Source organism: Thermobia domestica, chromosome 10 (assembly GCF_964235325.1).
Source record: "Thermobia domestica chromosome 10, izTheDome1.hap1.1, whole genome shotgun sequence".
Classification (NCBI taxonomy): domain Eukaryota; kingdom Metazoa; phylum Arthropoda; class Insecta; order Zygentoma; family Lepismatidae; genus Thermobia; species Thermobia domestica.
Window position 1 is genome coordinate 216,640,703 of NC_137463.1, and position 13,685 is coordinate 216,654,387.

Genomic DNA, 13,685 nt, shown 5'->3' on the forward strand with positions numbered 1-13,685 from the left:
CTTATCTAACCTTTACCTGCCAGATTTATTTAAGGATCTTTCGCTACTATAAGGCGAACTCATTCTCCTTACCTACCTATCCCTATAATAAGTATTTAGATAGATATCCTTCTAGTGCATCTCCTATTTAAGGGAGTACACGAAATAGAGTCGTAGGCCAGGGCTTTTGATGTAGTGAGTCAATGCCCTTTATAAGTTAAGGTCGACAGAGGACGCTTTTAGTGAGGGCTAACCCTTCTGTCTGCCACAGGCACATAATTAGAGAAACCTTAGCTTTATTAAGTTTACTAAAACTAGAGAATAATTAAGGAATTAGAGAAGAGAATACCCAACAGTATTTCTCATGCACTTTTAAAGAAAGATATTTCATAGAATTATCGACATTTTCTAAATAAACTTTTAATAGAGGTAACTCATGTGTTATGATTTCATATGTAGATAAGATCCTGAGCTATAAACCTGTTTAATTAAGTTAATTACCCTAGACATTATTTTGTTTTAAGACACGAGTCTGAATATAATTTATTATATTCTATTTTTTTTAAGTTTGTCGATAATTTTGTCCAAGAGACGGAAAGAGACTGAACGCACTGGCTGACAGATTTCAGTGTTACAAAGAAATAGTAACATAATCGTTTTTATTTTTTTTTCGACAAACAAGTTGTAGCAAATGACCTGCCAATAATGGCAGTGATGATGATGATATGATTGAGCAAAGTATATTTGTAGAATTGATTCTTTCATCTCGTTCGTTTAGTAACTTAGTAAAATTTCTTTGCGAAGTTTTACAAGTTTTACTCATTTTCACCAAGACAGTGCTTCTTAAAGCCATTATATGACTAATTATTCTAAGGCTGAAACGAAACTTTTAATTTTACGCCCCATTGTGATGGAAACAAGACGAATGAATTAATTAAAATGAATGATTGTGAAATAATTAGTGGAATAAGAATGTGGGAGGAAACGGAAAAACCTCGAGAAAACCCAAGGACCCGATGTTCGTCACATATTTACATGACCTGGAATCTAACCCCGGACCCTAGCACCAGGAGTGAGCACTCTATCATTGAGGTCGTCCATCCGCCCTCAAGGCTCTCGAGTTTTATACACTAAAATAGAATGATCATTTACTTTTTAAAATCACACACAATCCTAGTTTGTAACAGGAAGCTAAATGGATTAAATTTCTTCCACTTGGCGAAATTAGAAAACAATAACGATTAATGTATTTTTATATGCATATTTATTTTTATAATCTCGGCATAACAATAATAATAACGTATTACATAATAACTCATCTCCTTATATTTTCTTTGGCATTGAAATTATTACAATTTTTGCGAATTTAATGATTTTATCGCTGAAGATTCCTTCGTTTTGTGTAACTATTTTTATAAAAATTAGGTAAATCCGTTGTTCTGCATGATTTCCTTTACCCCTTTTTTTTTCAAGTGCTTCATTTTCACTTCTTGCAACATTAACAGTTTATTTTAATTGTGTATATGTGTATGTACGTATGTGTATAACTGGCTATTTTTTCTCTTTTCTTTTTAAATAAGACTTTTCCTCTCACGTGATTTCGATGTCTGCTTCATATTATCCGTCCAATGTGATCTTAGGTGCTTTTTCCTTGTTGTTGTGGCTCTGGCAATAGTTCCAATATTCGACCGGCAAAGAAGGAAAATATTACGTTATCAACCTGGCAGTCCTTGGAGATTTAGTAGATGAAGGGGGCGGGGAAGGAGGTAAGTAACATGTTTATTTATTTACATTAAAACAAAACTTGGTAGATACAAAAACCTAATCTTTTAAGTATGGCAGCTTTTCTATTCAAATTTGATCACAATGTGTTCCTGAGGTTCCAAATAGTGTTTTCAGAAAATTTCAGATTGCAGAAACCTCGAAAAGTTGCTCAAAATTACGATAGAATTTACCATCTATAGGCAGAGTACATAAGAAGACCCGCAACTTTAGTTTAAATTTAATTACAATGTGGTTCCCAAGTAGCATTTCCCGAAAATATAAGAATGACGGAAACTCAAAAATTGTCCTATTCGCATATTTGAAATACATATTAATGCATTCTTCTTTCGTCCACCTTCTTGAAGTTTCTGGGTATACCTTAAGTTTCACGTAAAAGCTTTGGGTAAGTGTGTAGATAATTTTACATTAATCATTTGTTCACTTACTGTATTTTTGAATTTTGGATCCAATGGTCAGATCCTTTAGATTAAAAGTTGGCCGGTTTGATTACAATTTAGCGCCTTATTCAACACGGAGACTACACACATGACATGAACCTATAGTTTAAGAAGGAATCCAAGCCACCGTAGTGCGTTCAAAATTCAAAGTTCTCGCATCGAGTATCGTACGAGAGGCCCCCTGAACGTAATGTTTCCACGAGACGAAAAGTTTCTCGTCTTGTCTCGGAAAGGAGATGCACCTTTTTAAATTTGAAATGAGACTACAAACATAACAATAGCTGTCTCATTTTCGTACGAGAAATTTCACGGGTCTTCTGGGAAACACTGTTTGATCCCAGTCTTAGGTCTTAAACACGGTTTCAGTGTTACGTGATTCATAACATAAAAACTATAAATAGTTAAAGTGACTGTACCGTATACACAAACATTGTAAAGAGCATTTAGCCTCTTTTAAAAATATGCAAGTCATTGTATAATATACTTCAATAACAAATACGGTTTAAATCAGGGATGCAAATAACCACTCGTCTACTCGCCCGGTACGAGTTGTTCAAAGATGTAAGCGAGTTATTAACATAACTATTATTTATTTCGAAGGTAAGTAAATGATTTCTATTGTGAGATATGGGCTAGTTGCTTCCTTCTTGGACTATTAAGATTTTGTTGGTTTTGTGCATCCTTGGTTTAAATGTTATTATATTACACGCTTCGTGAATCTCTCGCGACGGAGAACAATTCTGATTAACTTCAAGATAAAATTAAGAAAAAAAAATCCAGTTGAGAATGTTCAAAGAGCATTGCAGAACGAACTTAATAAGAATTTTTTTTTCGAAATTTATATGAAATTGTATATTAAATTTATTTGATTAAATTGACTAATCACGCAATAATTATTTAGTCAATAAATAATGACGCAATAATTATTGAATCAATAAATAATGACGCAATAATTATTGAGTCAATAAATAATGACAATAATTATTGAATCAATAAATAATGATGCAATAATTATTGAATCAATAAATAATGACGCAATAATTATTGAGTCAATAAATAATGATGCAATAATTATTGAATCAATAAATAATGACGCAATAATTATTGAGTCAATAAATAATGACGCAATAATTATTGAGTCAATAAATAATGACGCAATAATTATTGAATCAATAAATAATGACGCAATAATTATTGAGTCAATAAATAATGACGCAATAATTATTGAATCAATAAATAATGACGCAATAATTATTGAGTCAATAAATAATGACGCAATAATTATTGAGTCAATAAGTAATGACGCAATAATTATTGAGTCAATAAATAATGACGCAATAATTATTGAATCAATATATAATGACGCAATAATTATTGAGTCAATAAATAATGACGCAATAATTGTTGAGTCAATAAATAATGACGCAATAATTATTGAATCAATAAATAATGACGCAATAATTATTGAATCAATATTGATATTAATCAACGCTAATATTATCTATGACTTACGGTTCCCGAGATACGGCTCCTTAAATCTCCCGAAATCGGGACTTTTTTGGCCAATATCTCGGAAACGGCAAGAGTGACGCGAAAAAATCCATCACTTCTGTCAGATAGTTTTTAATGCTCTATCGAATGGAGGGCTTAAAATTGAAAAAAATTGCAAATAACAGACAGACAGACAGACACGCACACACACACTCACAGACATAGAGAATTCAGTAACGAACTTTTTAAGTTCGTTGAAAATCAGGGCATAAATTTTGTTAATAAATTCACAAAATAATACGAGTAAATGTTTTGAAATGAGACAAGAAAGAAAGTATTGTCTTGTCGTGTCTTGTGGACAACACTATGTACACTCATGTCCAAAATCATTGTCGCATATCTATAACTGTCTTCTTGTAAGAATATAATTTGGTAATGATTTTGCAGGGTACTTTTAATACTGATACTATGTGTATAATCTGGAAATGTATATTTGTGGTAAATTTTATAGGAAAAGAATTATAAATACGAAAATTAGAGTGAGTAAAACAAAATGTTGCTAAATGGACAAGAAAGTTTCATTTTCGTTTTATTGTTCTTATTTACTGGTCTTTTGACATGAAATTTGCCACATACATGTCTTTGTCGATTATACACATACTAACATTGTAAGAAATACCAGGCGAATTCTTTATTAAATTATATTCCTACAACAACATATTTATAGACATGCGACAATAATTTTGGACATGAGTGTACATGAAAAGTGCGCGCGCTAGCCTGTAGACTAACGGGGAGAAGCTCAGGGTAAAAGACTAAAAAGTTAATGTTGCTAATGAAATGAACAGTACCAAAATGACAATATATTATTCCCATATTCTCAGTGAGATTCGAACCCACGAGTGGCAAGTCGTAAGTACATTTTAATTAAGGAATTGATTGAATATAACCGAAAGATGACTTTAATGATTTCAATTAAAAGTCATCAATAGATTTTGTTGGTAGTTAGTTAAGTAATTATTCTGTTTATACAAGAATATCTATACAGGGTATTTCCGTAGCCTTGGGTAAAACTTAAAGGAAATATGGACAATGATAAATATGTTCTCCTGTTCTTGATCTAGTTGTACTAAATTGATACATACAATAAAGCCACAAACATACCAATGACGGAGCAGAAGGCGTCAGTGTTGTATATATCGTAGATACGGGGCCAGCGCAAGCTGCTTCAGTGTACAAACTCCTTAATGCAAATACAACTACTTTATTATGTTCTATTTTGAATGAAAAATACCCTGAATGAACGAAGTAGATGTGATAGAAATACAATTTTACATTCTAATTCGATATACCCTGTTGCATAATCTGACAGAACTCATCCCAAAGATTCAGAAACCTTTGAAGCGTGAATTTCGGGGAGGGGGGGGGGGAGAGTGGAAACGTTCGGTTTTGAAAATAAGCTCGTCCATTATTTGACGGCATTCCATAAGTTTCTGAATATACTGTGGTAAACAGTATGTAAACTTTACTATGATAACAGTAAATATACTATGGTAGTATAGTATTTAATATATATTAAATTCTACATTGTGTAAGTAAGAAAATCTCAAGTTTTGACATGTATTTCGAAGAATCTTGGGGCCGCAATGCCTCAGTGCCAGAGCGTTCACCAGTAGTGCATGGGGTCCTTGGTTCGATCCCAACTCGCGCCAAGTAAGCTTTATGGTAGACAAACACCGTGTCAGTCTGTTTTCTCGGAGTTCCGTTTCTTCCCGTTTTCTTCATTCCACTATTTCATTCATTTCTTCTCATCACCGTCTCACTTAGCCTAGCCGGCATAACCGTGGGATGTAAAACTTAAAGATTTCATTTGCAATTTATTTTCGAAGAATTGTCTCGAAACTCTTAAGACTCTTCGAAAACCCTGTGAAGGGCATTTGGCCCTTACTGCCCCACTCTGTGGGCGAACGCACCCACTATAGCAATTCCTTTCACATAATTTTGTTGTTGAAAAGAAGCGATCAATTGTAAATAAGTTGAGACGCAGGGGCGGATCCAGGAGAACGATCGGAGAGATCGCCCCCCCCCCCAGAAGAAGAAACTTCCTTATTTTATACATAAATAAAACCCATCCCAGAGTTTGGAGCTCTTAAAAGTAGCTCTTAGTAGCAGTATTACAACCCATCGCCCACCCAGAAGTCCGTCCTGGATCCGTCCCTGTTGTGAGCATCACACAAATGACCTATTTTTTTTAAAAATAGGCATTTAAATATCCTATACCGTTTTTAATATAATATTATTTTGAAAGTTCTTTGCGTAAATAATTAGCCAATTTGCAAATTCGCGAGGAACATTAATTTTGGGGTTTCCTCGAAAAAAAAAAAAAGGTCAAATATAATTTTCTACCAAAAAGAAAGAAAGAATGTTGTGTATACGATATTTAGATTACCAACTAATTGCTTCCTTCATAAAATTTCATACGTTATCCTTTCATCATCAATATTAACCTTTTGTCACTCGCGCCAAATTTAGTAACATAACTACTCGCGCGTTTGCTTTTTTCCAACATTGACATTTTGAGGTACAATAATATATTTAGTAACATTTATTGGAAGTAATTCATGCAATTGTTGAGTAAATTACTTAGAACATTTCGTGTTGTTGCTATAGTGCTGTCAAAACGTCTTGATCCATGGCAAAAATGCGAACTAAAACTCAAACCATCGACACTCCACGCGTTGAGCCAATAATGGTTCTGCTGTTGCTGAACGAGAGAGCCTTGACTAAGTTTCGGTCCTAGCATCTTTTTCACAATGTTTTTACACTTTGTCTTTGCCGGTGCTGCCAGTCACTTCTTCCATTTTGTTTTTCTGTTCACTATTTTCATTGTAACTGTAACTCACATCCATATCGTTTGCATTAATATTGTCAAGCCACTCAGGCCCGTAGCCAGCCCAAAAATTTAGGGGGGGGCGGTAGAAGTTAGGGGGGCCGACCCAATCATATTATACTTCATCACCATATTATAGTTAATTTGCAAGCCCTCCGTGAAATTTTATGGGGGCCAGCCAAGGTTTGGGGGGCCGGCCCCCTCCCCCCCGTGGATACAGGTCTGAAGCCACTTCTGTATCTCCTTGTACTCAAGAAGCGAGACATTGCTTAGAAAAACAAAACTTCACTCATAAACAGTAATAATCACATTAACGATCGCGCGTTGGAAAATTTCAAACTCCATAAAAATATACGGTTGCTAGTATAATCACGGAACTACTCGCGCGTTTGAAAAAAGCAAACACAGACGAAACTATTTTCTCAACCTGTACTGGAAGCTACTACAATTAGAGCACGTCACCGAGCTTTTGGTAGGAAGAGGGGGAGGAGCCATTTGAGGAATAGCAGTGAGGGTGGCTTCTCTAATGCGACCGTTCATAAAAATCATTAGTTTTTATTCACCTGTTTGCTTTTTTCCAACAGCGCGAGTGACAAAAGGTTAAAGCATTATTCACAAAATAAGTTTGACCTCAATAATACAAGAAAAGAACATATTCTTTTCGCTTCTGTAAACAAACAGTGAATTGACCTTCTATCTGCATATGTTTAACAGTAATTATACTTGAATCCACTTAAACTAGTCTACAGTAGGATTCCCAACAAGTGTGTTGTGAAATTTTAGAATTTAAAAACCGCTTAATAATACTGTTCTAAAAGAATTCTATTCTTGGAGGAAAAAAATGTAATTCTTACAGAAATCTGACGCCTGACTTGAAATATGTTTTTATTTTTTCTGCATCAGAGATGGTTTATTCTTTCTACATTAAAGCAGGCAAAGATAATTCGATTTTCAACGAACTTAATAAGTTCGTTACTGAATTCTCTCTCTCTCTCTCTGTGTGTGTGTGTGTGTGTTATTGTGTGTCTGTCTATCTGTCATTTGTGATTTTTTTTAAAATTTTGAGCCCTCCATTCGACAGAGCATCAAAAACTATCTGAGAAAGTGATGGAATTTTTCGCGTCACTTTTATCGTTCCCGAGATATTGGCCAAAAAATGGCCGATTTCGGGAGATTTAAGGAGTCATATCTCGGGAACCATAAGTTGTAGAGAGATTATATTGGTGTTGATCAATACCTAAGAGGATAGTGAAAATTATGGTACCAAATAGTAATCAATAGCCACTGGCAAACTGGCCAATGGCCACCAGTTAGTATCAGTACCAAAATATTTAGCATTCTTAGTGGTACAGCCTAAGGGTATTGATTAATACCAATATCCTCTCTCTATGATTTACCGTTCCAGAGATATTGGCCAAAACATAATTCCAATTTTTGGAGATTTAAGGAGCCATATCTCGGGAACCGTAAGTCATAGACAAATCATATTGGTGCTGATCAATATCTAAGAGGATGGTGAACATTTTGGTACCAAATAGTAACCGGTGGCCACTGGCTAATTGGCCACCATTCCGTAGATACTGGCCAAAACATTCGAATTTCGGGAGATTTAAGGATCATATGTCGGAAACCGTAAGTCATAGAGGGATGATATTTTGCGAAGTTTTGTGAGAAAGAAAAGGTGCGGATAGAAAGGTTTAATTTTACGTGTAAGAATAATCACAGTTATCCTTCCCGCTTCATCTCTCCATTCTTTTTAAGTTCCTTCTGGCAATGCTCTGGTTAATTTCTTTTAACATTTCGATATGATTCTAGACATAGTGTTGATATAGAAGTATCAGGAAGTAATATTTAACAGTACTCACATAAGTATTCACTTTTCAGTAGTTATTTCAATGGAATGTTTACAAAGAATAAATAAAATGTGAACATAAATTAGCCACTGCAAAGTTACATATCTTATTTCTTCCTTTCGTAATAAATATATCTCTTGTCTAGAGTAATAATTAGCTAATATATTGGGCATTCATTTCCTTTCATCCGTTTCTCCATATTTATGTTTATAAAGCTTTTTACTCCTGATCTCCAAAACATCATTGTAACTTTCTGGAAAGAAGTCAAGATGTGAATCTATGAAATATACTTTTCAGAACACGTTGCACTCTAAATCTTTGTTAGCCTTGATCATGTGATTCAGAAATTCCGTGTTTTCTTACTATCTTCCATTTCCAAGGATGTTTTAGTTGCTGTGTTTAAATATCTCCAACTCTCGCTTTCCTAACACTTCAATCTTGTTCGAGTTATCGAATCTGATGACTTTCAAAATATTTCATCTTTAATTTCAGCATCTGACAGACGGGGCAATTTGGTCATCAAGATAGCAAACCCTCTGCCTGTTGGAACCATAGCCTAGGCCCAATATGAAGTATATTTGCTTCACATTATACATATGTTTAAATTGGTGGAAAACTATTCCTTTCAATTTCAATTTATGAAAGACTGAGTTAAGGCTTTATACCATATCTTCCACTCCGTATAATACATAGTTACATTGCCAACAATAACAAATAAAAATAAAATAGAAAAGAAAAATAAAAATATCGAGTATGATAAAACATTGGAAAGAAAACAGTGAAAACACAAAACAAGAAAATATAATACGTATAATGATCATGTGTTAGATAGAATACACACTGAAATAAGTATTGATTTAGTTAGTTGTGCTGGTAAGTCTGAAAGAAGAAGTAATTTTTGAGTTGATTTTTAAACATGACTATCGAGGGTAGCTTTCGAATCTTCTGGAAGGTCATTCCACAATTTCACGACCGTGACAGTGAATGAGTTTGACACAGTAATGAGTGAGGTTGTAAATATATAACATTTCGAGTCTCAGTTCTGAATTTACCACTGTAAACTCATTTATAATTATTAATTTTCATCCCAGGAATAGAACTTCTGAAGAACAATGTAATTAATTAAGATTGATTGTGTGACAGACTATACAATAGAAGTCTTTGTAGTTGAATAAATAAATAAGTCAATGTTTTAAGCAGCAGCAATAATGCTCAGTATACCCAAGTCACGACTTCATAGAAACGTATAACCTTATACTATTATTAATTAAATTCAAACAAGCATATCACTATGTTGCGGGTATTCAGTGGAGTATGTCAATAAAAGGAAAGATAAGGAACACTGATCTAGCGAAAATGTTTACTTCTAAAGTCAATTACAGTGGTTTCCAATTACTTCAGAATTGCAGATCCTCTTAGTTTTTAAGGCGGATCACATCACCATTAAATTTTGCTATCTATGTTTGAAATAGTAATTGAAATGTAGGTAACAATATTAAAAACATTAAATTACCAATCTTTGATAAATTATATACATGCGACATAAAATATACGTAGATATCAGTGGTTTGTCCAGTCTTCTCCATTTCGGCTTCATGTGCTTCCCCTCCATTGCATGTTCGGATACAAATTTCAATATATATCAGAATCTGGATGTCATGTGTGAAATCATACGTCAATTTATTCTGGTCAATCTTTTCCGCATCTGACTCAATATTTGCTCCATTAAACTGTAAATTGGATTCAGTGTTGATGCGACTTTCATTATTGTTCTGAAGGAAATAACGTATTCAAACTGTTTATTCATATAGATATGTGTTACAAAATGGAACTAGATGTTTCAATGCCACTTCACTTATTTTCTTATACTCATAAAATATCTTCCCACTAAACTGATCAAGTATGCACTCTTTGAAACATATTTTAAATGAGCAATTACTGAGGATTCCAGATTTTCAGACTTAAAAAAATAGGATATCCTATTAAAATTTACAATATGATCATAATCATGAACTAGCCTTATGCTGAAATATTAGAATTAATTAAATGATAGGTCGATACTCACGAAAGATGAGTGAGAGAGAGAGTAGATAATTTTTATTACTTGTGTACGAGATTTTAAAATTTAGCACGAATGATATTTGTAGTTTTTTATTCAAAATCGATATCTATATAGATTCTTTTAGCTAATTCTTTTACAGTTGTGTCTACATAAAACTAGAACTCATTTACGACTACACTATCTTGTTTTATTCTTCTATCTCCTTTCGAAATATACTCTTTTATTTACAATTCTCTTACAAAATATATTATCTATTGTTTACAATATTTGATCAGTAGGCCTATTGTTAATTAATCCTACAAACTTTCTATTTAACGATCAAATATCAACTATCTATATGAATCCTCAAGTAATCTATTAGTCTATCTTGTTTACACAGACTATGCGCATAGTAGCTACTATTACAAATCGATATGTCCCTTCAATATAATACTTTCTGTCCTAACTCATCTGCTCACGTCAGACTTCCAACATTCTCTAACAGGTTTGGGTACAAAACCTCGCGGCCAGAACCTCGCGGCGACAACCTCGCGGACCAAAACCTCGCCTGGCCAAAACCTCGCCTCCCAAAACCTCGCGGCCCAAAATCTCGCCGGGCCGAAACCTCGCGGGGCCAAAACCTCGCCGCCCAAAACCTCGCGGGACAAAATCTCGCGGGGCCAAAACCCCGCCTGGCCAAAACCTCGCCGTCCAAAAGTTGCGGGCCAAAATCTTGCAGGGCCAAAACCTCGCCTGGCCAAAACCTCGCGGGCCAAAATCTCGCCTTGCCAAAACCTCGCGCCCCAAAATATCGCCATACCCAAAATCTCGCCTGACCAAAATGTAAATGTTCCAACAGATGATAAGGATGACCTTTATAAAAGACGCTGTTTCAGAAAAAGTATCATAGGTATTTGACCAAGTCCCGCGATACCATATGAAAATTCTATTTCTGTATTAGAGGATTTCAATGTGAAGGTAGGGCGACAGGATGCTTTTAAGCTGGTTATAGGGAACGAAAGTCTGCATAAGGAATGTAATGACAACTAACGGGGTTAGTTTCGTGAACTTTGGAACATCCAAAAACTTAAAATTTCAACAAAAATCTAATAATATTTATGAAAGTATGAAATAATATATGAGTTTTTACGACGTCCCTTGATTATGTCCTGTAGGTTAAAGGAGACGTAGATGACCAGGATGAAGGAGATGATCGAATAAAGAAAGTGGGAGGAAACGGGAATAACCCGAGAAAGCCCACGCACACGATGTTTTGTATCTTCTTCTTCTTCTTCTTCTTCTTCTTCTTATTATTATTATTATTATTATTATTATTATTATTATTATTATTATTATTATTATTATTATTATTTGTAATGAGGAATTGCATATTAAGAAACTCATTGGGTAAATTTTAAAGAAAAGTTTCATTCGCGGCGAGGTTTTGGCCACGCGATGTTTTGAGTGGCGAGGTTTTGACCCGGCGAGATTTTGGGCGGCGAGGATTTGGCAACACGTGGTTTTGGCCCGGCGAGATTTTGTCCCGCGAGGTTTTGGGCGGCGAGGTTTTGGCCACGCGAGGTTTTGGGAAGCGAGGTTTTGGCCACGCGAGGTTTTGGCCCGGCGAGATTTTGTCCCGCGAGGTTTTGGGCGGAGAGGTTTTGGCCACGCAAGGTTTTGGCCCGGCGAGATTTTGTCCCGCGAGGTTTTGGCCGGCGAGATTTTGGGCGGCGATGTTTCGTCCGCGAGATTTTGTCCGTATCCCTCTCTAACAATATTAACTTATGATTTGGAGTAAAATTGGAATATTGATAGTTTTGAGGAATTTTGGGGGCAACATATGATTCAAAACCGGGATGTTTTGAAACCCTAGCCATTATAAGTACCGTAACATTAACAAGTTTATCTTGTTTCTACATCAAGTGTTTAATTGTATCTCGCCATACTCTAAAAGGGTTCTTTCTTAACAATGAGTTTTCAGATATATGTTTTAAATAATCTTCCCTAAACTTGACACATTTATAAAAGAATGGTAAAAGATTAGATCAGTGGTTCAAAAATTTTCCGATAACGCGGATCCCCTGTGCATTCGGAAAGTGATCCGCGGACCCCCTTGCAATGCTATCTGCAATTCCACATGGTATTAAAAACTATTCTGATTAGAATTACCACTGACGAGAAAAAGATCAAGAAAAATATTGCGATAAGTAATTTATTCTAAAGATACATGATTGTGAACAAAATTTCCATTGAAAATACAGCCACTTTTAAGACTGAAAATCAATGTATTTTTTTAAAAAGGTAATTCACTTGATAAACAGTGTTCTCAAATGTGGGGTCACTAATATGAGGAATGAAATTCTTCCTATTTTTCCATAATTGCACAGAAATCCGGAATAAGTTTTGTCACCATTAATCTTAGGTTTTGTTACCATTAAGACGATTTCGCTTTCAGGGTTTAATACTGCAAAGAGCAGAAAAGGTGTGTTCACATAAGTAAGTGGTAGGGAAAGGCATCATATGTTGCAATGCCTTTTTAGACAGCTCTTCATACTCACAGGGCAGAAATTTAAAGTAGGAAAACATTTAAATTTACAAATGTAAGTATAATTTCTAATTGTTTTCTTTTTAGTAACTGAAAAAAATACTTCCTGCATAACAACATTTTATTATAACACATTTCAGTTTTCAGGCGTCGCGGACCCCTTGGCTACGTTCCACGGATCCCCAGGGGTCCGCGTACCCCACTTTGAGAGCCACCGGATTAGATTATATAATGAAATGGTTTATAAGAAAACCATGTTTAAGAATGTGACCAACATTTAATTTAAAACATGGAAAAGACTTATTTGACCTTCTGCCACAAACACACTATTGCATTTAATAATTTTAGCACAGTACTAGTTCAGCCAATCACAAAACTGATTTTTTATGTTTAAAAAAAACAATAAGCCAATCCGACGAATTGTATTGCAGATGCAAGCCCGTCGATCGGCGTTCGTTTTTCATTAGATTGAAAGAAAAAAATATTCACCACTTTGGAGATTCTTATTTATATCATTGTGCTGCAGAATGACAATTATTGATGAAATAATTATTGTTCTATGTCAAAGGCGTTCTTTGAAGTCACATATTTACTATGGTCACGTAAGTTACTGAGACATTTGGTAACTTATGTGACAATAACGTATGTGACATTTTGTATATTT

General features: G+C 34.7%; 1 protein-coding gene across 1 annotated transcript in view; it reads left to right on the forward strand.

Annotated features, from left to right (window-relative positions):
- The first annotated feature begins 1,594 nt into the window (after positions 1–1,594).
- LOC145662175 (synaptic vesicle glycoprotein 2B-like) overlaps positions 1,595–13,685 on the forward strand; it is a 292,527-nt gene continuing 280,436 nt past the window's right edge. Inside the window, exon 1 of the mRNA XM_081727507.1 lies at positions 1,595–1,745. The gene's annotated coding sequence lies outside the window, so the exon portion shown is untranslated. The remainder of the gene's footprint in view (positions 1,746–13,685) is intronic.